This window comes from Parasteatoda tepidariorum, chromosome X2 (genome assembly GCF_043381705.1).
Source record: "Parasteatoda tepidariorum isolate YZ-2023 chromosome X2, CAS_Ptep_4.0, whole genome shotgun sequence".
Taxonomy (NCBI): domain Eukaryota; kingdom Metazoa; phylum Arthropoda; class Arachnida; order Araneae; family Theridiidae; genus Parasteatoda; species Parasteatoda tepidariorum.
The window spans coordinates 45,828,643-45,855,514 of NC_092215.1; the positions used below are offsets into that span (position 1 = coordinate 45,828,643).

The window sequence follows — 26,872 nt, forward strand, 5'->3', positions numbered from 1 at the left end:
AATATATAAAAAATACTATTATAGAATATCACGAAATAATTAAAGAAAAACATTTAAACAAAACTTAGAGCAAAATGAATTTACAGTTTTCGGAAAGAAAAAAAAAATATAGTACACGTTAAAAAATACTTATCCGATTTTTACAACTAGCACTGTGATTGACTAAAGAAAAAAAAATTATCGATTTTATCCTAAAATACGCAGAAGAGTACCAAATATGCAACGAAAATATTGCAACTAGTATTTATACATTGGGTATAACAATCTCGTATCTTATACATTCCTTGGCAGAGTTAAATCTGAACAAATTAGTTCAACAAATTATGTTCCTTATTTAGATAAAAAATTATATTCGGATTTGGCAGAAATACATTTAAATAATAATGCTTTTTTCTTCAAATTTAATAAAATGCAAAATTTGAGAAAAAACTTTTCTAGGTGAATGCATAATTAACGTGAAAAGTAATTCTTATTCCACATTTCATTTCACAAATTATCAGAGATTGATTAAACGACAGAGAGAGGACATTTGTTTTCATATTTAAAGCAATGTTTATACATCATTCATCATAAATATATGCTTGGTATTTGTTTCATTAAATAAAAATTAGATTAATTTTAATTTTTATAAATTTGAATGAATTTTGTTTCAGTATTCTAATAAGACTCGTTACGTTGTTAGGTGATTTTTTTCGATCCGCGAAATTTCACATCCTGAATTTTACAGAGAACCCTTAAAAGAAGATAATAGAGATAAAATTTAGCTAAATGTGTAAATTTGCCAATAAAAGATTTATTGAATTCGAGAAAACTTGAACACGCTTAGAGAGCTTTTCTTCCTTCAGAGTAGTATTACACATTGTTTAATTCGAAATTGATAAAGAGGACCTTAAAGGCAATCTTCACCATAACTTGATATCTTTGAAAGGAAAATAAAACACTTCGTTATTTATGAGAATCGAAAAGAGTGTCTTGTTCTGTAAATTTATAAAAAGCAATTGTGCTTTTAATTATTGTTAAGAGTTTACATGGCTTTCTTGAAATTATATACGGTTAAGAATTAGAAAAGGACCTTGTTCTTCGATTTTTTTTCTTCCTTTTTTTCAGAGATTTATATTTTTGACACGATCGGGATTTGGGATCGATATCCTACATGTAATACCATGTAATGGGCTGGCATTATGATTTGATTTGATTTTATAACCGTCGTTGAACAGCCAAACCAATTTTTTGGGTTTACGACTTATAATGCTCAACTCCACTTTCCTGTTATTTTGAACCAAATCAAGAAGACAAGGGAACTTCTGGATCAAGTATTGGGGGAAATTTGCCTCCGTGGAGGACTTTCGGATAGAACTAACCCGCGTTTGTGTTACATTTAGAGGAAGACCACGAGAACCTCCCACGGTTAGACAGCTTAGTTCTGCTGCTTCATGTAAGCTTGTTCCGTGGTGCTGTCCGGTGATAATTTTTTTTTTTTTTTGAATGACAACGCAACCAGCAGTGGGTACAGAGAGAGGACATTCAACGTCCAGCACGTTTTCCAGATCTGAGTTCTATTGAAAATGTGTGGGATATTTGTGGAGGAGTGTTGCTAATCGAGAATGTCCTGCAATAAACAATGACACCCTCATCCGTGCACTGACAGAGGAATGAGACAAATTGTTAAAAAAGCTGCCGCATACTCTTGTATAAAGCATGCGACGACGTCAATGTCTTCTATGGTGGTCACACCTATTAACATCTTACTCCAGGATGCCTACAAATAGTGTTTGAATTTTTTTCAATTTCACGTTTTTAGCAAAAAATGACAATTTTGTTTCTTGAACACATTTCATACCTTCTGGGTTTCAAGTATAATAAATTATCTTTTTTTTATTTAATGTTCTAACACTCTGGGATTCTTTTATTTTACCAAGTCATTTATCCATGCTTAAATTTTTATGAGCTAAGCAGATATTTGGGTTCGTCCGTAAATACACTACCCTACAATAATGGAAGAGACATTTTCAGTTTTAGACATTTTTTATAAATTTCTTAAGCACTTTGAGGATTATTTTGTAACTTAGAGGTGTTTGGTTCACGCGATTTTTCATACTTAGCAATAAGATACAAGGCTTTCAAAGGTTTGAGAGACCGGCAATAACTAGTATTACTAGTATTTTACTAGTACTAGTAAAATACTAGTAAACTAGTATTTTTAAACACCCTATGCAGAAAATCAAGCAATAGGCTTGTATCTTATATCGATTACTTTGGTTGTTATTTGAAATAACTGAATAAAAGTTCGTAAACCTAGATTAAGAATTAATGGAGATTTTTTATAAAAAAAAAATAACTTTGCCTTAAATTTTTTTGCTCTATCTTTAAAAATATGCAATAAAATCAAACAAAATTAATGGAACAATTCAAACTTAATTACAAAATTATTTTAAAATTTGAAGAAAAAAATTTTAAAAACCTGCGCAAGATATGAATAAAGTTATATATATAATTTATAATATTTATTTATAATAATCTATAATATTTATTATTTAAATAATAAAGTGTAATGATAAATGTTATGCAGTTAGGTAAATGAAAAACAAGTTCCTTGAATTGAAAGAATTTTTTATTCAATCGAAATACCTAATCGAAACCAGAAGCAAAATTCAATTCTAGTACACATTTAAAAATTTATAAAAAATATTTATTCTAGTGCACAAGTCAAAACTAAATTATATGACACAAAACCTAGGTCGACGTGATCAGGCATTATTTAATGAAATGATATCCCTTTTAAATAGCTAAAGTTAAAACGTATTTAAAGTCTACGAAAATCAGACTTTAAGAAATAAACTGTGACTTACAGAATCACCAACTGAGTTTATGAACTATTATGCAATTTATAATTAATTTCTTTTATTGATAATTTTTGCATAACACTCAAACACATTACAAATATAAAAGTTATTGGCAGTGGTAGCAGTTTTGGTGGAATTCAAATCGACTAATTAAAGCTTTTGAATTAAAGCAAAACTCAATGAAAATAATCGAAAGGTTATCACATGCTGTATATCATGTGAAAGTAAACAAAATTTAATTAAGTGGTAAAGAATTATGAAAGAATTAATCTCTAGGAAGATTACTAAAAAATGTTTGAAAAGCAAATTAATTTTGGCAAAAAACTTTTCCTTTAACTGAAAGTCCATTAAAAAGTAAAGGCTGACTATTTTGATTCTAATATCTACCAAACTTCTAAATAAATCAAGTTTCGCCACACCTGATCTAAACAGTAACAAAAATTAATCTCTAGAGATATTAAAATTCAATTTAAAAATATGCAGCAAATATTTCCTATGCAGCTAATGAATATTCACAAACCACTATTTCTTGAACAATAACAAAAGAAACAAATATTCTGATATGTTTAAAAACGAAACATATTTAAAATTCTGATAAATTTAAAAACGAAACATATTTAAAATTCTGATATATTTAAAAACGAAACATATTTAAAATTCTGATATATTTAAAAACGAAACAAGTAACATATACTGATGCGTTTAAAATCTAAACAAATATTCTGATAAGTTTTAAAACCGAAACAAATATTCTGATTAGTTTAAAAACGAAACTAAACCTTGAAATCGAATCGAAAATAAAAGCACAAGTTCAGTTTTGATTTCAAACCTTTTACGAGCTTCCGCCCATTGACACACATAACAAACAATTCAAACAAGTTATTTTTAACTCGACTTTTAACAACTTGAGAGATGCGTCAAATAATATCATGCTATTTGTTTATATTTTGTATATAAGTTTTAAAAACGATAGCTTTTGACTTGCACTTCGTCCATTGCAATGGATGGCATCCCAAACACAGATGGAAAAAATAAATAAAAAAATCGAATTTTTAAAAAAATAGTTTTATCTAAAAAAATCAGATTTTTTAAACATCAAATTCTAAATCAAATCAATAAAAATTTTTTATTCTTTCCCTCAATGAACTATTGTTTAAAAATATCAAGCCATCGAAGATAATTAAAATAATTAAACTTTCATTAGATTTTTCTTTGAAGCCTTATTTACAATATTTAGCTCCAAATTTATAAAAAATCTGCAATTAGTAAGTCGCTTTTATAACAGAATAGACAAAATTGGTTCAATGCTTTTACACCATTTCTACAAAAATTCGGTTATTTTATAACTCTCAGACAAAAGAAAATATTTAAAAATATATCAAAAAAATCTTACAAATCAAACTAAACCTTTGAGCTCTAAAATGTGATATTTTCACACATACCGACAAAGGAAATTAAAAAAAAAAAAAAAAAAAAGCACTCATAGCAATACATTTTGATTTTAAGCAGCTAAGACAGTGGGGCATATTCCATGGGACAATAAACAATTGTTTAATACACAAACTTATATTTTAAACAAATTAATATTCCATAATTGTACAGAATGGATATTTTAGGGGCATAAATATTTTATGCTTACATTATGAGTAGGAATTATATTAAAATTATTAGTATTGTTCTTCTAAACAACTATTTAAAATGCCTGAACACATCAGGATCAGGCATCGGTACTTGTTAATAAATACATACCAAGGTATGACAAGCATATAACAGTGATTAGCAAATTTTATGATTTATCTTTGCATGTTTAAAAAAATTGCAGTTTATATAATAATTGATAGTAAAAATAAAAATGCTTTGTTTAAAGAATTTTTAATTATTTTATTTCTGAAGAAAGACTACTATTTTTTTTCTAACTTCCCCAATCTCTAGTAAAATAAGACAAAGTTTCTTAAAGATTGCTTAAATGGTTTTAAATGTGATTAAAAAAAACCAGAGGGAATAAAAATTGTTGAAAAAAGTCATAATTAAAACGCTGGTCTACTAATATTCTGAGGGATATTATAAAGTAAAATCTAATTTTAAAATTAATTCGTTGATCATTTTTTTAATGAATAGAAAGATTATTTTATTACAAGACTGGCTGAACAATAATTTCCTCATGAAAAAACATTAAAAAAATGTAGTTGCAGGAGCATTTAAATCACAAATTATTATCAGCAAAATTGAGTTTTACAGAATTAGTTAATTTAAGCTCATAAAAAGGTATAAATAATTTAATAATAATAATAATACAAGAATAAAAAATACACAAAAATTTATGTAGTTTGGTTTTCCTAGTCTTTAAACTGCTCATTTATACGATTTCCAAAATTATTCCAATATGCGTAGTTATCAAATTATAGCACATATACCATTAGGTAAAAAAATTAGAATTTTCAATACGAAACCAATACAAGTTAGCTTATTTTAACGTGTTTAAGAAATGCAATCAAAAATTTTCAATTGTTAAACTCAAAGTTTTAAAGGAAAAAATTATTTATGAAAAAATGTATTTTTGTAAATTTAAAAGTTATCACTAACTTTTTATTTTAATATTACATATAGATATATTGTGAATTTGGTAAAGATGCGTGATTTCCGAAAATCTTTGAATGTTTGAGAAATCAAGAAGTTATATTGTTATATGAATATAAATATTTATCTACCAATATAAAATAAAAACAAAATAAATTTAACGCGGATAAACTCTTGAATTGCGAATAAATCAATTTTTCTACAAAACTCAAATCACTATTAAAACAAAATGTTAACTTAGAAATAAATATTACAAATATTAATCGAATCTTACCTTTTCCTTATCCGTTCTTTAAAAATAATTATTCTACCTTTCCTAAAAAAATGAAAATTTCTTTTTTCGAAAATTTAAATATAATCGATGCATTAAGAGCACTGGTGCATTAATTTTTCTTTAATAACATTTGTGCAAAAGTCGCACCATTAATTTTAGCTTACAGCTCCTTGAAATTTTTTAATTTCTATAATAAACTAAATTTTTGCAGATTAAATATTTTTGAATGTCAATTCTTTTTGACCTGGGTTTTAAATATTTCTGAATGTTAATATTTTTTTTGAACTGGGTTTATGATGATATCCACTTACTTTGTTTTGCTATAGTTTTATCCAGTTCGCTGGAAGCACCAGCAAGGGGCGCTAGCAAGCTAGCCCGCCATGTTATGAGTGCGGTGAGCTATTGAACAGCCTCGACGCCAGCTTATCGTATTTTCTTGTTATCAATAAAGAAGGGTTGCATGCAGGGTCATACGTTTCATCTAACTCGCCAATGGTTGGCGAGAATCCAGTTTTTGTTATTGTTTTGGAAATTTAGAGATGGACATAGAAATTTCTCTGTGTAATGAACTAACTTAGAATAAAGCTAATTTCAAAGGATAATAAGCTATTTTCAATTGCAAAAACAAACTTGCGGAAGATTTGTCACAGAGTTCATTACTTCCATTTGTGCAGTGAACTGAATTTTCTTTATCTACACTAATAAATATTCTATTAAATTAGGAGTAGATATTTTAAGAAAAGTATTTATTTAAGAATAATATTTGAGAAAGGAAAATAAGACTGAGATTAAGGAATGTATTTAGATTTTCAATGAATTCAATAACATAGACCAAAATTTATTTAACTTAAAAAATACTGTTTTTTTTTTCCTTCTCTCCCTTTTTTTTTTTTTGAATTTTCCAGGCTCATTATTTTTTATTAATTATGAAAAAAAAGTCCATTTTTCTTACAGCTTTATGAATGTCAAAAGTTTAAAAGCTGATGTTTTTAACTACTGATGTATCTGAAAATATTATGCATTAAAAGTAAAAAATTTAATTAATTTTGAAAACAAAAATAACCCTACCTTCATTTTGTCTTCAACATTATCTGTAGATAACTATTAAATAAAAATTTATCAAAAAGTGTATAATTTTTGTATTAAAATCTAAAAAAAAAGAAAAAATTAACTGAGGGAAAAAAATAGGTTGAAATGGGAATAAAAAGATCCAATTAGTATGAAAGAAATAGTGTATTATTAATTATATATTATTTTAAACTCGATGTTTTAAAAATAAATTTTCTTATTTATTACTTTTAATTACAATCAAATGGAAAAAAAAATCAATGAATAAAAGTGCTGCAAAATTTCATATCACTCTAAGTTTAGAAAACAATAAAAAGTAATAAAAACATTTTATGAACTTTGAAAAAAAAAAAGCTCGTTGGGGTGATCCAAGCCCACTCTGGGCTGTAATGCCCAGAAGATATCTTTGTAAATACACTTCTACTGTACATTATATTCCATTATACATTTTTTTGACGAAAAGTTATAAAAATATATGTATTAATATTTGTATAATAATTTCAAGCAAGTCATTTAAATTTATTTTCAGTAATTTAAACCGATTCTAAGTTAATCCGACAATTAATAAAATAAATTTATTTAAAAAGGTTCTTGTCTTAATCGAATTCTTTTTTGTTGATTTAGAATTCACGGTCTTCGCTGTGGTAGACTACTTATTAAAATAAGTTTGTAAATGTTACGTTAGCTCATTGAGTATTTTAACAGAAAATGGATTGCAGTCAAATCGATTGACGCATTAAAATAATTTTTGCTTAATTAATATATATATATATATANATATATATATATATATTGAAGATAAATAGTTTAAAATAGTCGTAAGTTTATCAATTATTGAGCTGCTCGTTGTAAATACAAACACACTCTAGAACAATAGAATTTTTTATAGGGCTTTAATAGATTACTTTTAGATAAATTTAAGATTGTGTTATAAAAATTTCCCCATTTTTCGTGATTTAGAAATCATTACTATCCCAACATGATTTACAAAACAAACTGTTTTTGGGATAAACAAAATGTTTCGTACATACCATGTTTGATGAATAGGAAATATATCTGTAATAAGATTAAAGTCATATAGAGAGTAGTACTACGTAACAAGTCTTAGAGGAACTCCAAGTGAAAAAATTAGTCCTTGAAAAAAAATAATAAATGAAAATATATTGTAAAGAGCAAACTTTTAATTATGCGAAGCAAATTTTTTTCACGCGGAAAGTATGGATATTAAAGGTGAATTCATCACAATTAACGAATGTATTTTTCTTAAAGAATGACCATCACAATTTTCGTACGCACCCGGAAAAAATGTAAAAATTATGTTCGTACCTATCGGAATAATTTAACTCTAAGTAAATCTAACTAAAAATTTAAATTCTTTAAAAAAAAAAAAAAAAAAANAAAAAAAAAAAAAAAAAAAAAAAAAAAAAAAAAAAAAAAAAAAACTTTAATTTTGACCGCGAAAGGGAGGAAATTTAGAGCGACCTTCGATTTCTTTGAACTATGCCATCATTTGCTCGCTAAGGGTAAAATAAGAGCATGATTCTCTATCAGAAAACAACCCTTGATTTGGTTTAAATGGATAAATTCAAATTTTAAAGAATAAGAAATCAAAATAAAGAAATTGCATAATCGCTATTTTTTTAAAAGAATAAATTCTAAATATTTTAACTCCTAAGCAAAAGTAATGAGTGATTAATATTTATACAAAAACAAAACGTGCTTTAAACAAAAGCTCTAAAAATCTGTTTAATTTCAATTTTTTAAAATTAGCTTTCAGTTTATTTAAGCTTTAAACTTCATATAAGCTAGAGTAGAATATAATCTTAAAATAACGTATTCATTACAAACATATTTCATTCCTCTTAATTTTGCTACATTTGTTTCAGGGGCCATACGAAATCCAGTTACAGGTTCGAAATAACGGATTCTGTTCTGAAATAACGGATTCTGGACAAATTCATAATCGAATATTGGATTGTAAGATTAAAGGGGTTTAATTTCAATAGTTATTTGGCATTGAGTAAATAAACGTTAAATTGTGCAGTTTAGATTTAATATTTGTTAATCTAAATTTTATGATAAAACCCAAATTATATCGAAAATCTATGAAACTTGTTATTTTTGTGACCATTCAACAAATTTTCTATAATGTTTCAGGCATAAAACACAAATTTCGTGAAATCATTTCACACCTTAGCTTCAATTTGCTTACACACCAGCCATTTGCTTACATTAAATAAGCCAGTCTTCCTAATCAGAAAAATTACAGTAAATTTAAAAATTAGATATTTTTTAAACATATGGTGTCAGATTTAAAAAGTTCTCTTAAAAAGTGATCTTAATTTTATAAAAAAAATTGTATCTTCCAATAGAATTTTTATGTTTTACTGTGCATCCTTCATTATTTAATTTGTAATTTCTAATACTTATATAATATTTATTTTTAATATTTTTTCAATTTCTAATACTTTTATAATTTGTAAATTTCCCACTATAGCTGCTCGATCTGCTTTCTAAATTTAATTATAATTTGAACTACAACAATATAATGCATTCAAATTTCCCTCACATTGAGATTCGAATGAATGTTTTTACGTAAATTTTTTACAAATGCGAAGCAATATTTATCTTAATTTGTTTACGTTTAAAAAGCCATTGTCAGTTTAAAACTGCAAATGGTTTTGAATTCAAAATCCATTGTTTTTTAAGTCAATAAAATTCGTAATCTAGTTGACAAATTTTTAATTTTTCTACACAGTTTTATTATTTTGTAGCACGCATAAAATATTTAAAGACATGTAAAACAATTTTGCAATGTGACATTTACTTAAAATTAAAACTTAGGAATTTTTGAATTAAAAAATATTCATTTTCTTTTTTACAAGAATTTAATTTTTGCTTTCTCTAAAGCCTCGGGTTTTAACTTAGTGCATTCTTTTTAACATTAATTCTTTCTAATTTTTTTTAATAAAGCAGGTGTTTCAAATGAAGAACGAATTAAAAAGTTAATGACTAAAAATTAAATAAAACTTTGAAAGTATTAGATTATATCTAAACATTTTCTTCCTGAAACATTATTTTGTTATTTTTCACCAATAAGCTAATTTTCTGGATTACATATAACAAAATAATAATATAATAAATATTTAAAAGAGGGATTCATTGATTAAATGCTAGAAATTTATTTTTAAGCTGGAAATATTGAGAGCATTTATACAAACGTATAAAACAGCCCTAGGTTGACAATATTTGTAACCATTTGTGTGCAAGCATCTAATATATATTTAATTAAATCCTAAATTGCAATATTAAAAAGATTAAGCTTAATGTCATTTGTAATAATCCAGTGTGATCAGTTTCCCCTCAAAGGTAATAGACCCAAGGAGCCCCGCTTGACATTAAAGAAACTGTTTAAATGAAATAGTCATTTTTTCAGGACTTGTTCCTGAAAACACCTCTTTAAATGAGTTCTTGCCTTTATTCCTGAATAAGGGTACTTTTGCCCTCTGAAAAGATTTAAAACAATACGTATATGGAGATGAACATTAATTTAAAATATGGCTCCCTTCCGTGTTGGCAGATAAAATAATGTAATAGCACAGAAAATACATTCGAGTAAAAGACGATAGTTTTAGTACTAAATGCAAGTACTGTCGATGTTGAGCAAGAACCATCAGTATTGCGACACAGATGTGTCAATTTTTTTGATCCTCTATACGCTGACTTCGTTTATTTGAGCGAATTTTGTTGTTATAATGTAATTTTGCAAACAATAATGCTTTAAATTCCCTACTTGTATAAGCAGTATGAGAAAAATAAATATTAATAGTAAAACTGAAAAAAAGTTACGCAAAATGAAATAAAAATGAAACTACATCTCCATAATGCTACAAAATAATAAGAAAAAGGTTATTAATAAATAAAAGGGGTTACATATAATCAGAAACCCCTTTTCACATGAATAACATAAACGAAAAATATCAGTGTGAACCATTAAATGCGCAATTTCAGCCTAACTTATTTCTTTAGGAGAAAAATAAGTTGCTTTGCGTGGAATAGAGAGAGCAATATCCGCATATACGACAGGATTACGTCGCATTCTTCCACACAATTATTAGATCTTAGAATGTTTTACATTTTCTTGTTCTCCTCCACCGAATTGTCGCCAAATCTGGCTCTAATTTTACATTGAGCATAAAACGTCAAAAGGTGAACGTGCGCTACGGTCGCTGCGCAACAGGCGGAAATTTAAGCAAGTCGCTTTCAAGATCAAGGAGTTTTTGTTTTGAATGAAAATTTTATAAATTAGAGATAAAATAATTACCAGTCGCGAAATAGAGAAACTGATTATTGCATCCTTCCCTTTTATGTGTTTCACATATAAATATCAGTATAGATGAAACGTCAAAACAAAAATTAAGGCGCAATTCAAATGTGCGCGCGAATTTCCGACGATTTTAACGTAACGTGGTTTTATGACCTTGAAGACCTGACCCTAAACTATCTGTATTCAAAACAGAGGTAAATGCACCGATTGCAAATCTAGGTAAATAAATGTAGCAGCGCGGAGAGTTTACAGTCACTCAAGTGTTGAAAGATCTTCTGGTCAAAGACTTCACGTAAAAAAAGGATATATATATAAAATTAAAAAAAAGGTTAAAAAGGGCTTTCACCGATTTAGTGGCGTATGTACCTTCTTTTAATGTAATGTAAATGGAATTCAAAAAAATGTGGCAGCTTATTGTTATTAAAAAAATAATCTTTCTGAATTTTTGAGCTCTTGTTTCAGTTACAAAATCTTTATTTTTAAAGTCTGATATTTTAATTATTCTAAAAAATATTTTTGAAAAAAAAAGTATTCTAAAAAACTTTTTTCAAAAAATTGAGTACGATAGTTAATATGAGAATATTTCTCGATTTTATTATCGTCGATAAGCAACCTATCAACACAATTTATATGAGACATTAATGTTCACAAAATAAAAGAACATAATTAGCACAAATGTTAGAGAAATTGTTCCGCTTATAGTACATTAAAAGTGCTCGTCTTATTTTTTATAGAAAATTTGAAAAATTTCATAAAAACTTTCTATAAATGTTATTTAGAGAGGAAAACAATCCATAAAATCTCTGAAAATAAAATTTTTTACCAATATTCAAAATGTGTTCTCAAAACCTCGTATTTTAGTAAAAATAATTCTATTTTTTTTATAGTACAATTGTGTCATAGCCTTAATTTTTATTTCAAAATTTTCTCCTTTTTCCGTAATTCTGAACTTAACTCAGAAAATTGTGCAATTTCCTAGTCAAAGAAATACTGGGAGCAACAGCAAGGGGAGAAGGGACAAATTGATTAACACACTTTTAACTATTTTGGAAGATTCATTGACTATAATTTGAAACTATCTTATGAGTCAAATCTAGGTTGAAATGAAACAATTAGCATGTTAAAATGTCTCTTATAAAACTGTTCCTCCATTATTTAAATTAACCATTTTCATAGAGATATAACTAACTTTATCATATTATAAAGAATGAATCATTCTTCTGAATTGATATTAATCCTAAGGAATTTTTTTTCCAAATAACTGTTAGTTGTTTTGTCAAAGTTTTTTTTTCTCCAAAAATATGTTTTTGTGTAAAATAATAATGAACTAACACAAGCGTACTAAATTGATTTGATATTTTCAATAAACACCCTATTCACGTAGTGAACTAACGTCATCTTTTCTCAATGTTTTTACAATTTAACCCAACTCAGAAGGAATCAACCATCGGTACTAATAAGTCACCGTTAAGCGACATTTACTCATATTTACGACACCTATTACGATTAATCCGACAGCAAAGGGATTAAGAGTTTCCACAAGGCTTAACTTTTAACTGTAGATGTTTTTTGAGCTAGTAGAAGATAATTGTATTAATTGGCTAAAGCTGAGATTAAACCATAGCTCAGAAGACGAGGTAATCTGAATCAAGGGAATCCCAAGATGAGTTACATGAGTTATAGGCGAACTATAACATTAGTTGAAACTAACTATTTGTACTATATGTCCCTAATCCACTTATTTAAATGTCACAATTTCACATACGGTATGAGGAATAACTTCTACGTCATAAACACAATTATAAATAAACTTGAGACATCCTTGCGAAAAACGTTATAGATAAATTATCGATTATTTTGTTACCTTAGCAATTACAATGAGAGCATTGACTAATATGACATGGTCCTTGCATTCATATGTTGTAGATATCGATTTCTTAGACTAGAGGAACAGGTGCAGAGAGAGGGAAAAAAAAAGGTAGGGCACGGGGCCTGTTCATCTACTCTTCATACAGGACATCCTTTCAGGTAAATGAGAATTGCAGGAAATGCACAACATCTGTGCCCGTATGCAAAAAGCGCTTTTTGGAAATTGTGAAATGAAAAAAGAAATTAAATTGAAATAAACTAATTACAATTTTTTTTTATCTATTAATTAATTAATAAATTTTTTTTTTGAACATTGTTTCGATTAGCAGATCCTTTACTAAATTCTCTTTAATATCTATTTCTATTAAGATTTAAAAGAAGATTTAGAATTTATAAATTAAAATATTTACAAATTAAAATATTAATAAATGCACAACATATGTGGCCACACGCACATGCAAAAAGCGCTTTACAGAAATTGTGAAGCGAAAAAAAAAAGTTAAATTGAAATAAACTAATCACAAAAAAAATTATTTATTATTATTATTATTAATTTTTGAACATTATTTCGATTAGCAGATCCCTTTCTAAATTCTAACTTGCTGGAGCCTTAAATATCTATTTCAATTAAGAATTAAAAGAAAGATTTAAAATTAATATATTTTCTACTTCAAGGTGATTGAAAAAATCGTAACTGTTCAACGTGCGTTGGTGAATATTTTGAGAGCCACTATTTTGCCAGTAGATTATTCTGGGAAACAGAACCATATTCAAAATTCGAAAAAAATACTAGTTATAAATCAATTATACACTTACCAAGGATACGACTTCACAAAAAAGGGAAAATATTTTAATAATTATTTAAACGTTAAAAAGGTTAGTTAGAATAGATAGAAACTCTATCCACGAATGTTTTATTTGCTACAAAAAGAAAATTGAGAATGTATCTTATCTAACCGATGGGGAATTCAATCAGATAAATTAACTTGGCGGGTAATACTATACCGGTAATCCGATCAGCAAATATAATGGAAATTAATAAGAAACAGATGGAGAACAATGTTTTTATGTTAGAATTTTATCTTGACGTTTTTGCTTGTCAATGGAACTGAAAAGGGCCATTTCGAAAAATTGTTGCTATTAACTATTGAAATAGAACACCAAACCAGAATATCGAATAATTACTACAGAATCTGTGTTAAATGTAACGATTTAGTAAAAAGTACGATCTCGGTTAAAATAAGCACTTAATGAACAAAATTATAAACAATTGACCACCGTTTTGCCTTTAAATTACACTCAGAAAGAATTATTTTGCTTTATTTGATAGGGGACCCTCGTAGCATCTTAATTTCGGAAGAAATGTATCATAGTTAGAGAAAGCAACGTGGAGTTTATTTGGAAAAAATTTGTAAACTTTTTTTTTTTTTATTTTAATTTTAGAATTTTTTTTTTCAGCTGTCGATTAATGCACCAGTCATGCTAGAAATTTGCTGCCTCATAAGCAAAAATAGGGGTCGACATAGTCACCTGGATGTACGGTAATGAATCAAAATTTAAACCACGTTGGTCGGAAGTATTTTCTTAAGAAATAAAAACTTTTGCAAAAATTTACTTCAGACAAAAAAAGAAATGAAGGAGACCAGTACGGAAAAAAATAAAACATTTTGAAAAAAGCAAAAATCGACTAATATATAGATATAATGTGCTAAAATAGCAAACTTTTTAAATGTTTGTTTGCTAAATTTAAAAAGAATTTTTTTAAAAATTTCATCTTACAATAATATTTTTGCACGATTTATTTTTAGATTAAATACTCCCAAAAAATTTTTTAACCAAATGACGGCAAAACTGATAAAATGATAGCATATTCTTGCAGTTTTTTGAAAAGTCAAATTATTTAAAAAATTTAAGCGGGGAAAGAGTCAGAATTCTTTATAACTTGTTGAAAATAATAAAAATTTAATTAAGTTTGATGAAAATTTGGGTACCACATGCTTTTAATAATAGCTTTGGTAATAGGTACGTAATTAAGTTTGATGAAAATTTGGATACCACATGCTTTTAGTAATAGTTTTGGTAATAGATTAGTAATTGAGTTTAATGAAAATTTGGATACTACATGCTTTTAATAATAGCTTTGGTAATAGGTTAGAAATTAAGTTTGTTGAAAATTTGGAAACCACATGCTTTTTATAATAGCTTTGGGTATAGGTTAGTAATTAATAGGTTAGTTCAAAATTATAAGTTAATTTGCTAATAACTTAGTTTAAAAGCTTCAAGTACAATTTCAATATGTTTTTCTTCTTTTGTATAATAATAAAAAGCCTACCGCATTTTATATTCTGCTATATATGAAACGATCTTATATTATAATAACGAAAAAAAAGAAGAAAAAAGAGACCAAGTTGAAGAACCCTTCTAAGAGAGGAGACAAGACCTCTCCTGAATGAGAAGACTTCCTGCTTGGGACGTTCTCAATCTCAAGACGTTTCCTGCGGAAATACTACGGACATTTGCCCTCCCGAGGAATGATTCATTTGACTTATTTTTTAATTTCTCCAATGATAACAAAATTCCATTGAAAAAGGTGCACAATTATTGCAAGTCAGATAAAGATAAAAGCGTGCCTCAAATGAAGTTATAAAAGGTGACCTTACTTTTAGTTCGTATTCGTTTATTTATGCAGCATCATGGTTTCTGATTAAATACTTTTAAGTGAAAGGGAAACTGATAGTCAAGATAAAAGCAATTTCTGCGCATGGCGTCAGAGAAAAATAATCCAGAAATTGTTATCGAATATTTAAGTATTTATTATAAGAGAAAAACGTGAATAAGACTCATTAAAATTGAACAAAAGTAATTAAATTAGAAAGTATATCGAAGTAAATAAATTTAGAAATATACTGAGCGAAAAATAGAGCACCTTGAATAACCATTGATCTAAAGATCGTGTCTTCACGTCTAGTACTCAATTTTAATGGTTCAAAGGGGTGACCTCAAATATACTAATTTATTAGTGCAGACAATATTTTAAGTTACGAAACCAGACAAGCACGCACTTCATTTGAATAAACATGTCATTGTTTCGACTGATACGAATTTCTGACCCCCAGGGGGTAACAACAATCTGGGAAACTGGGAAATATGTTTCCCATAGTTTGGTCAGGAGAGCAGTCTAATATTTGGACAACGTAATGTTAATTTTACTTTTTGCGTATTTCGCCGTATCTCGAGAAATTTTTAAGCGAATTGAAAAATTTTTGGGCACTAATTATAAATTCCGTATACGCAAAGATAATTTTGCGCAAAATATTTTTTATTTAGTAAATATTTTTCATTATTTTATTTATTACTAGTCGAAAATTTTTTTAATAGTAAGGTACACTATTTTTTACGTACTTTTAAAGTATGTAATTTTACATGGCAAAATATTAATTTGATTGAAATCAGTCGAATAGTTTGAAAAATTTCCAAAAGGCATAGGGCTTATTGTATCAGGCTGGCGTCATTCGTAAAGAGCCGGATTTTTCCATTAGCCTACAAAATATGCAACACCAAACAAGCTGATTATTAGAATTTCATTAATGCTGTCAACAAGCTGTAACTAAATGAAGGCATAATGTCTGCTGTCGCTTTAATCAGTTTGGCATATTGTTTATTGGGATAGATTATAATACTGTAACTTAGCTGATTAAAAAGGAAATTTAAATATTAAAAAAAATTTTGAGGGGCTATTTGATCATTCTTTTACGTGTCACATAAAAAAAATCCTAAATAACTATGTTTATCTAAGAATTAAAAAAATCCGAAAGCAAGTGTTTTGCTTGAAATATAGTTTAAATAGCTAGAACATTGGGAATAATTTAATAATTGAGCTATGGGAGAAAAAAATAATTTTGGTACAAAGGAAAATATATTAAACAAAAAAAAAAAACCTTTTTTTAATAGAAAATTGTTTAAAAAATGATTTTATGGAAACTAAAAGTCTTTCTTTAAATTCTCTTAATATTTTCCTCTAAAATTTTCTAATGCTAAAATTGTATGAATCACCCTTTCCAAAAGATGGTCTCTTACTTTTCTACTGGTATAATTAAGTTGACTGTAATTAAGTTACTGGTATTTAATCATAACAGCAATTTATAATTTATAGGGCACATCTTAATGATGTACTCAACCAAATTTATTTTCTTCATAAGAAAATTAAAATATTTTCTTAAGTCCAGCTAAAAGACGATTAACAAGTTTTCAGCTGAAATGCGGTTTGGAAAATTAATACTTTGTGAAATCTGCAGCGTATTGTCACAAAAGATTTGCAAAAATATCAAGTATTTGAAAGCGTATCAAGAGACTCATTTAGTAAAAAAAAATTTTAAAAAACCACTTAATTCACTTTCTCTGGTTTTTCATTGTAAAACTTTTTCTGAAAGTTGCATAGCAAAGGATTAAAAAAAAACTGACAGTTTTAATTACTGTTTACTGTAAAATAAAGTAAAACTAATTGTTCGAAATATCAGCAGTTGCATAACTGTATTTAAGCAGATTTCCTCGTTTGATTGTTAAATTTGCGTTGAAAACTGAAAAGGCGAATTTCTTGCTGTCCATTTTTATAATGATGCATTTCGAGCATTGTCCACTTTCGTAGACACGCTTTTTGAGCTATGTCCATATTTAAAAACTCACCAACGATGTATTTTCAAAATATCAATCAATTGCATTAAGCAATCATGAAATTGAATTTCTAGACACTGTTGTTCTGTTTACCCTAAATCAAATTATAAAAGTTAATCAAATTAAATAGTTCTTGAACTTCTGATACCATATTTTAACAAAACCACAGTTCAATTTAACATCATATTAAGGTTGCTCTTTTTTCTCCACAGTCTAACAGGAATCACAACCACACTTTTTCTACTTTTTCATTTAAAAATGAATTCTTTAGAAACTGTATAGCAACTGCTCAATATAGAGCACCCTAATTAAATATTTCACAAGCAAGTTGCACACTTAAAACTGTTTTCATAAGAATAAAAAAAAGGACTAAATCCACAAACAGGAAATTCGTTTTAAAATAAGCTTGGCAGAAAACAGTTTGAAATAGGAAATGGGGATTGTTACCAAGCACTTTTTACCTCCCGCCTGAAAATCTAGTACGTCCCCTTACTAGCAGAACCATGGATCAATATCCACGTGCCCCCTTTCAGATCGATAAGAAAGCGCCGAACGGGGAATATTATCTTTAACCCACCCCTCTTGGCGCTCAAAGTTGATTATTTAGAATCTAGTGCTTTTTAAGAGATTGCTAAAAACATCCAAGTCAAAATCGTTAACTATTTCAGAAGAATCCAAAGAATGTGAAAAAGTATGAAATACGTAGTAGTTAAATAATTAAGATGCAAGTTTTTTTTTTATATTGGGAGCGTCGCTATAGTTTCCCCGAATTGCGTCAGTTGAGGGGATGAGCGTAGCTTCATTCTGAAAAGTTGAGCGCTTGCGTAGAATTTGTTTAATTTTTGTTGTTAGTTCCAACAAGTGGTCATTCTCAGAAAGTTTTTATTAATATATAGATCTGCATATTATGCTCTAACAAAAAGAATAAATTATGAAAAATAAGATTATTTTCAGTAATGTCTGAATTCGTGTCTTACAATAGAAGAAAGAATTTTAGAGGATATTTATAGGTAGAACCAGTGCCGGCGAAAGAAGTTTTCGCTCCCCGGGTGATGCTGCAAACAGCGCCGGGCGATAATTTTGAGCGCTTAATAATTTTTCTTTGAATTGTATCACTAGTGTAATCATAACGGTATAGAAAATTGTTTTTTATATTTTAAATTACAATACTGCTACCAGAAAAGTATAAAATCCATATCAACCATAAATGTTGATTTGAGAAAAAAAGTCTAGATTAAATATTTATTATAGGTAATATTCTTAATGAGCATAATCTTTTATGGCATACAAATATAAAAGCTTAAACACTAAAATTTATTTTTTTCGTGCTTTAACAGACGCAAACAATTTCAGAGTCTTTAAAATGAACTGTTTTGGTAGTTTTATTTTCGATTTTTGAATCGAAAGTGTGACTCGAAAGAATTTAGTGCCAAAGAATCTAGCCTCTGTGTCATTTCAGACTTTTTATATATAAACGTCGTTGAGCAGTCGACCCAATTTTTGGGTTTACGACTACTAATATTCAACTGTGCAGCCTTGTTATTTTGAACCCAATCCAGAAGACAAGGGAACTCTTGGATCAAGAATTATGAGAAATTTGCCTTCCTGGGTGACCTTTTGATGGAACTAACCCGCATTTCCGTTACATGGAGAGGAAGACCACAAGAACCTCCCACGGTTAGCCTGATAGCAAGGGGACTCTAACCCATGATCCGTCTTCTACTGAGGATATTTCACGTCAGCACTGTGGTCGGTGCAAGCCGGATGCGGAATTCTTATCGACCAGCCATCGCCGGGATCGAACCCCGGTTCACCTCATTGGAAGGCGAACGCTCTATCCCCTGAGTCATCGTGGCTCATTGCAGACTTTTGAATTATGCAGATGGTTTTAAACTTTGAGATGTTTTTGATGGAGATAAGTTTTGGGTCCCTTTAACCAGACGCTCCAGGCGATCGTACACCCCTTTCACCGGCCCTTAGTAGGACAGCTCATTACATAGAATAGTTAGAAATAAGATTTATGAAAAAGGGTTATAAAGTTATTGTTAAGTACAAAGTTCATTTTAAAGTGTGCTTACGATTCTTTATAAAATATAGTGTTCGTTATAAAGTTTAGGGTTCGCTATGAATTGTTTACTCATTAAAAAAATGATAAAATTCGTTATAAAGACGTTGAGGTACATAAAGTACTCGCAGAATTGCTAATACAGAATAAATCATCCGAATATCAAAATCTGAAATATAATAAAATATTTGATTCAACATGTTTAAAAAAAATATGTATTTCATATTCATCTGAAATACTTATTAAATTTATCTTTCAACCACAAATAAAGAAAAATCTAAAGTTCATTAGAAAGATATTACTAAGTTTTAAATAAAGTTACAGCAAAGTAAATTTCATGCAAAAAAATAGCATAATATGCATTCATAGTAAAAAAGTTGAACTCTTAAATTTATAGAAAAGGAGGAAAACTTGGACGAAACATTCTAGTCTCCTTTTAAAAACTAAAAATATGTCCAGTGAGGAACAAAAAATACAACCGAAGTAAAGCCTAAATATATTGATTTGTTCGTATGTTGTATTAAGTATTTATAATATGAAGTATTTGTTCGAAATTAAAACCAAAATATTTTGAGGAATGACACCGTGTGGTTTTAATTAACATGTTATTTCAAAATGAAAAAAAAAAATTTAAATAATTTGAGAAAAATTTTGTGAATAAGTATTTTTATTCAAAGCATTTTAATACCTCGATTTCAAAAGAATATTATCAAATTGATTTTTTGGATTAAATTTATCCATGATATCCTAATCAATATATTTGGAGCAATACCAAAGTTCAGAAAAAAAAAAAATCAAAGAATCACACTTAAATGTATTATAAAAAGTCCTGCGGTCTTTTAGTTTTTTTTCATCATTTATTTATATAGATTTAAAACCTAAAAAATAACCCTCTGGTATTTTTATAGTTGAAGGAAATATTTTTCCCTATCACTTTTCTCAACACGATTTATGGCGGATGCTAGAGAAGTTGTAATAAGTGTCTGCAGAAGATTTTGTCATCTTGACCTCAGGTGATAAAGAAAAAATATAAAAACAGAAAACAGTGATTAAAGTCTGAAATTCAAATTTGCAAAGGTGACGTAAAAAAATTAAAAGAACTACATCAGAAAACTACTAAAATCCGTATAGTCCGAGCTTTTGATAAGGCTGGACTGCGTTTGTCAACTTTATCAAACACTACAGGATTCGATACGCGCTGCCTTATTTAAATAAATCGGAAACTGGTGAGCAAATTTCCACGAATCAAATCTCAAGAAGTTGAAATCTTAAGACGCTTAAATGATAAGTAACGAAGACCGGATGAGTTCATATTCCCATACAATAATTTTTCCTTTGGTAGAGGACGACGGCAATTTTTCTTCTTGAGTTCTAGAAACCAATATTTTCCGGAAATTTCTTTTATGATACAATGAAGAAATAAAAAGAAACTACAGGAAGGAAGCTGGGTGCCAATATTAGAATCGAGCTTCCGGTACACAGCCTAAACATCCTGCCCAGGTGAAGAGAGCTTTCTCTGTGCCATACCCTCTCCCACGGGATATTGGGTAAGCACCTCCTTAGGGTCCTAACACCCCCTTTCGATACAAAGCTTTTAGAAATATACACTGCGAGCGTATCCGGTTAGAAGTTAGTTATCAGCATAATCAAAATATAATTTTATTTTAGATATAGAAGATTAGAAAAGGAATTATATAGAAATCATTACCATAACGAAATTTTCTATGAATTAGATTTTAAATTTAGGTAAAATATTTGACGGAATAAAATAACAATTTGGATTCAAAGCCTTTAAAAATATAGACTGGTTACGTATGCGGTTATAAGCCAGTAATCAACCTGAACAAAATATAAATTTATTTTAAGTCTAGTAGATTCAAATACATACCAGAAAGTAAGGACTAAGAATTTATTAACGTATCTAAATTTCTTAATAATTTAGGTAGAATATTTAGAAGAGAAAAAAAAACTTTTTGGATTTAAAAAAAAAGCTTTCAGAAGCCGGTTAGACGAGGATATCAATCTGATTAAAATATAGTCAGAATTTAATTCTGAACATTGATAGATTTAAACAAACAGAACAAAACAAAACAGTAAGTAAAGATTGAGAAGTTATTGCCACAAATAAAATAATTTTATTTTAAATTTAGGTAGCTTAGTCAAAGGTGTAAGATAATTTAAGAAGCTATCCCACTAAAAAATTTAAAAAAAATTAAGAAAAAAAATTTAAAATTAGGTGTATTAGAAAACGAAGCTAGCGTATTTTAAAAATTATATAATCTCAATATATATTGTGATTTTGATTTAATACAAGATAAATTTATGATATTATAGTTTTTTATGAATACAGTTTTTTAAATTGTTTTTAATGTAACATAAAGTTCCCCGGTTTCTACTTTAGTTGAAGACATGCTGTGACAGATACAAGTGAAGAAAATTGAAATTTAACATTGTGTCTGCGAATAAGAAAAACACTTTTAGAAGATTTAAATAAGCTAATGCTCATTTTAAACATACTAAAGCTGATCGCCAGATTCGTGCCAATACAAAAAGATTGAGCCGTGATGGCTCAGGGTATAGAGCGTTTACCTTCCAATGAGGTGACCCGGGTTCGAATCTCAGCGATGGCTGGTTGCTTCGAATTCCACACCCTACTCGCCCCGATCAGTGCTGGCGTAAAATATCCTCAGTGTTAGACATGGGTTAGAGTCCAATTGCGGTTAGGCTAACCGTTGGAGGTTTTCCTCTCTATATAACGCAAATGCGGGTTTGTTCCATCAGAGAGTCCTCCACGAAGGCAAAATTTTTCCTAATACTATAATCCAGTAGTAATCCAGTAGTAATAATAATCCAGTAGTTCTCTTGTCTTCTTGATTGGGTTCAAAATTACAAGGCTACGGAGTTGAACATTAGCAGTTGTAAACCCAAAAAATTGGGTCGGCTGTTCAAACGATGGTTATAAAATACAAAAAGATTTATATCGTATTTAGACTTGAGCCGACTTGTCTAATGTAACCTCTAATGTACTGTCGAAATATGTAAAAAAAAATGATTTGAAAACGTTAATGTTCTCTTATTTAAGCAGTTCGCTGAAGTATTTAAATTCAAACAAATACATTCAGGATCAAAATTGCAATGGATTTAAAATATTTAAATAATCGATCAAAAAAAAGTTTAAATATTCTAATTTTTTTTAAAAAAAGAACTTATTACGGTTTTTGGATCACATGCGTTTAAGCTTCTTACAGAAAATAGAATTTAAAAAATTAATTCATAATTTTCTTTGAATTTAAATCTTAGTGGTAGAGAATTATAAAATGAAATCTGTTAAAAATAAGTAAATTCACGAGGCGGGACATAAATATTTCTCCAGAATTCCAGATTTTAGTACAAAATTTTTTGACCTCGTGGCACTCTGTTTGCAGTAAACATTTAATGAAAAGTAATTAAAAATTGCATCACAACACGGCACATTACAACCTGTGATTGCAATAGATGGTCGATATTGTAATCTAATTATCAGTCATCAAAAGATATCGAAAATTGTTATACGATTCCCTATCATTTTTCGCTGATTTGCATGTTTACTTGGTGCGACGTCATCAATCGAAAGTTTTTATACTAAAATCAGAATTTCCAAAAGAAAATATTTATGCCAGTCACATGAATTCGATGTAAGAATTGTTGAATTTAACTGTTTTTCTGTTATAAATAATAATAATATATAATTTTGCGGAATTCGGAACGCAATTATCTGAAAATCATTTTACCCAAATAAGTTGACATGGTATTTAATGAATTTTGAACTACACTGATAAAAACAGAGGAACGTCTTTTTTTCAAAATCATAAATAACGCCTATACTCAAACAAGGTATCAGATAACTAAGTTCTTCACGGACGCCTCTTCACACAGTGACTTGAGACGTAAAGCAGTGGCTCCGTAATAGCGATCGTGAATAGGTACCTCATTTGCTTGCCGAAGCTTGTTGCGTAAGCGTGTTTTGAAATACCACAGATTAGCTCATTCCTTGTTTGCTTAATTTCTTTATTTACCCATTGTTATTATGGACAATCGTCACTAGACGATGCCACAAGATGGTGGATAGTTAGAAAACTAAAGGCGGGCCAATCACGGGCCATCTGTTGTAGTGACTTTGGGGTTTCAAGAATTAGTTCACAGAGACCGGAACAGTGGTTCTCTAAACTGGTCAATCACACAAAAAGAACTGGCTCAAGACGTCTAGTAAAAAAAAAATAGGTCAGCGACAGCAACACAACTGTTTTGCAACCTGTATAATGCAGCAGGAGTATCCGTTTCACGGATAACAATCGCCCAGAGGCTAATTGCAGGTGGCTTGTATGCCAGGCGTCCTTTTGATAGTGAACCACAAAGAGAACAGTCTAGCATGGTGTCAAGTCTTGAACAGAGGAAGATTGGGGGCTGGTTCTTTTCAGTGATGAGTCGCAATTCAGTCTGGACAGAGACTAGAGCCGTGTTCTGAGTTGGAAAAAACCCTGGAGCCAATATCAGCCCTCTTAACATGGTCGAAAAGAACCACTATGGTCGAGGTAATCAGATAGTATGGACAGGCATCACGGACGACTGGTATATCGAACTTCATGAGTTCGATAGTGCTACTCTGGCAGGCCAGCGGTACAAGGCAGAGATCCTTGCCCTATATGAGATTTTTCCGGAGCATATGGACCAAATTTCATTTCTATGGAAGATAACGCCAGTCCACACAGGGCTCAGTTGGTAGACGAATACCTCCATCGAATTGGAGTGGCCCGCGGTGTCCATTAATCTTATTCCTATCGGAGGCCATTGAACGAACAATTGCAGCTTAAATTACATTAGAAATATTCTCAGATGAATAACTTGAACACAAAAAAAAAAAAAAAAAATCCTGTCAGTGCACTACCCAAAGATACATTCTGTACGCAATATTCAGTCATCTTAATATTTACATACTGATATCAATATTTACATAGTGCAGTTGACTACTGACACACTATAAATTTCTTTGTGAACAATTTTGTCAGCAGCATGTTTAAGCTTTGACAACTGGGATAACATTTTTAATATATTTGTATGCTAAAAAGTTGCCTAAACTATTGAAAATACAGCAGAGCACAAACAAGGTAAAACTTTAGAAATGAATGCAGTTTTTTTACGCATATTAGTTGATAATTTACCGCAGAAAATTAGTCATTACCTGATTATAAAAACTCTCTGATTTGCCTCACGTTTTCAACACTTCATTAAACTTAAACAATGACCAAGAAAAATATTTATAAAATTGAAATTTCTAAGCATAAAATAAACATTCAACCCTTTTTTCGTTACAGGTGTGAGAAAATCTATAATTATATCCTGTTTAAAGGACGTTGCTCTTGACCCAGGCATTAGAAATCCGTAACCGTCACCCTTCAGTAACGTTACACTGGAAAAAAGAAACCATCGAATGCAGCTGATATTCGAGAGGAAATTGTAAACAATTTAAAAAACCACCATAAGGATGAGTTTAGTGAAAAGTAAGAACTATTTATACCAATCTTCTCAGTTAAATGGAAGAGTTAAACAGGCTCAAAACGTTCGAATGTAGCATTAAGTGGAGCTTAACTTTTAGATAAGCTTCATTAAAACATTTCCAAGTGACTCAATGCATCTTAAAGCACACTTAATCTAGAAATGTTATTTCGTAAAACAAGGAATTCTGTAGAGTTGTTTTATTCTATCAGTGCCGAAAAACAGTGTATCAACGGAGCAGATTTGAAGCGAGAAAATTAAAAATTTGAATCAAACACAGAAGGTAAGAAAATATCTGAATTTAGGGTTGGGACAAATAAACTTTCCTTCCAAAAGGACTTCTGATGAAATCTCCAATGGTGAGGGAAACTTAATCTTCCCGGAGTAAGCTTGACGGCAATGAGATTAACCCAAACTTGAGATCAAAATTATAAAAGTCAATTTAAGTGAAAAACTTTTTCACTTAACCGATTAAGTAGCATTGAGATAGGTAATTTGTTTACGCTTGTCAAAATTCCAATGAGGGAAACTATCTTAAAACAATCGCATGTATTCTACCTAAATAAGATGCTTTTCCATAAAATTTTCTAAAACTGGAACACATTAAAATGAAATAGATCAATCATTTTTTGACATCTTTATACAAAGTATCTAGAGTTAGATTAAATGAATAGCAGCCGAATGTAATAATACAGCACCACTTTTTTTTAAACTTGTGATATGTTCTCTAAGTAATGAAATAAAACTATAAGATGCATAGAACAAAATGGATATATATGAGGAAACTATAACAGAAAGGGAATTTTAAACCCGAATTCACCTGAATACTTTTGCACTCAATAGTTTAGCTATTCCAAAGGGACTGATATACTTAACCTTAAAGTTTCTGAACACAAAATTCCCATACATTTTTAAATACATATGTTCTAGAAATAAGCGGAAGATTATTTAATATATTCTAATTTGCATCAAAATATGCTTTTGCCATTCGATTAATGATAAAATAAGATAAAAAGAAGAAATCACAGTTCGAAAACTACATTTAAAACTATTTAGCGTTGACATCAAATTGAGTTAGTTTATCTCAATGCCATGTATTAAAGACAAAAGGATTGAAAATTTTTTTTTAAATACAGAAACCTCTATTAAAAGAAATTGTTTTTGATTAGAAGTCCATTAGAAAATGTTTCCCTTTAACAGGTCCAACTAAACTTATCTCTCAAAACAATGTTTCATTTTATCTGCTATCTAATTCTTTCCAATTGCGTCAAGTAGAATCTCGGAATGAAAAGATAACTTCAAACGTCATTGTTGTACATGTGGAGGATATTTAATCTTATGCCCACTTCATTGCTTTTACTTAAAACAAATGAAGCGATAAAATATTTACATTATTCAAGTGTGATTAAATATCTTTAAATGGCTAAACCTAGAAAGGAACAATACTAACAAAAGTTTTGCTCAAAATTTAAAGTAGATGAATGCTGTTATGCATAACTAAGCATAGCACTTTTTTCAAACAATACGATTTAAAGGTCTTAAACTGGAGGAATGATATTAGAATTGAAAACCAAAGTTTACATTGAAAGGCAATGTTTTTTTAAAGATTGTTCAATCACATTTTGAACAAACAGTCAAAAATTTGA

At 29.0% G+C, this 26,872-nt stretch overlaps 1 protein-coding gene across 5 annotated transcripts in view; it reads right to left on the bottom strand.

Moving 5' to 3' along the window:
- LOC107438139 (protein brain tumor) overlaps positions 1-26,872 on the bottom strand; it is a 57,868-nt gene that overhangs the window by 3,129 nt on the left and 27,867 nt on the right. Inside the window, exon 1 of one of the 5 annotated variants that reach the window (XM_016050344.2) lies at positions 6,006-6,135. The exons of the other annotated variants lie outside the window; for them this stretch is intronic. The gene's annotated coding sequence lies outside the window, so the exon portion shown is untranslated. Of the gene's footprint in view, positions 1-6,005; positions 6,136-26,872 lie in introns of those variants that run through there. 5 annotated transcript variants of the gene reach the window in all.